Source organism: Penaeus monodon, chromosome 33, assembly GCF_015228065.2.
Source record: "Penaeus monodon isolate SGIC_2016 chromosome 33, NSTDA_Pmon_1, whole genome shotgun sequence".
NCBI classification, from domain to species: Eukaryota; Metazoa; Arthropoda; class Malacostraca; order Decapoda; family Penaeidae; genus Penaeus; species Penaeus monodon.
In genome coordinates this window covers 21,548,480-21,548,844 of record NC_051418.1, presented here as the reverse complement: position 1 = coordinate 21,548,844, position 365 = coordinate 21,548,480, and the positions used below count along the sequence as shown (strand labels likewise).

The window sequence follows — 365 nt, the reverse complement described above, 5'->3', positions numbered from 1 at the left end:
GATGATGATGATAATGGAGAAAATAGTAGCATTAACGATGAGAACAATCATGGCTATTCACTGTCACTGGCATTATCACTGATTTTCACATGTTGTCATCATCACTATTATCATTGTGATACTGATGACGTCATCGTTGTTGTAGTGATACTACTTATATTTGTACATAACATAATAACATAATTAACTAATCAATTTCGATACAGGAGTGAATGGAAACCGTGTCTTCAATGTGGACGTGATTTTCCTAGACACAGCGGTATCTTCACGTGTCCAAAATGCCAGGTAAAATTAAATAATTCCAAAAGTGAAAATCTGTTTCTTCAGTTAGGGATCCATTGTGTATGTTGAGATGCTTTCATGCT

The 365-nt window shown here is 34.8% G+C and overlaps 1 long non-coding RNA gene across 1 annotated transcript in view; it reads left to right on the top strand.

Annotated features, from left to right (window-relative positions):
* LOC119593897 overlaps positions 1 to 289 on the top strand; it is a 1,385-nt gene extending 1,096 nt beyond the window's left edge. The window contains exon 3 of the long non-coding RNA XR_005230570.1: positions 207 to 289. This is a non-coding gene — a long non-coding RNA (uncharacterized LOC119593897). The remainder of the gene's footprint in view (positions 1 to 206) is intronic.
* The last annotated feature ends 76 nt before the right edge of the window (positions 290 to 365 follow it).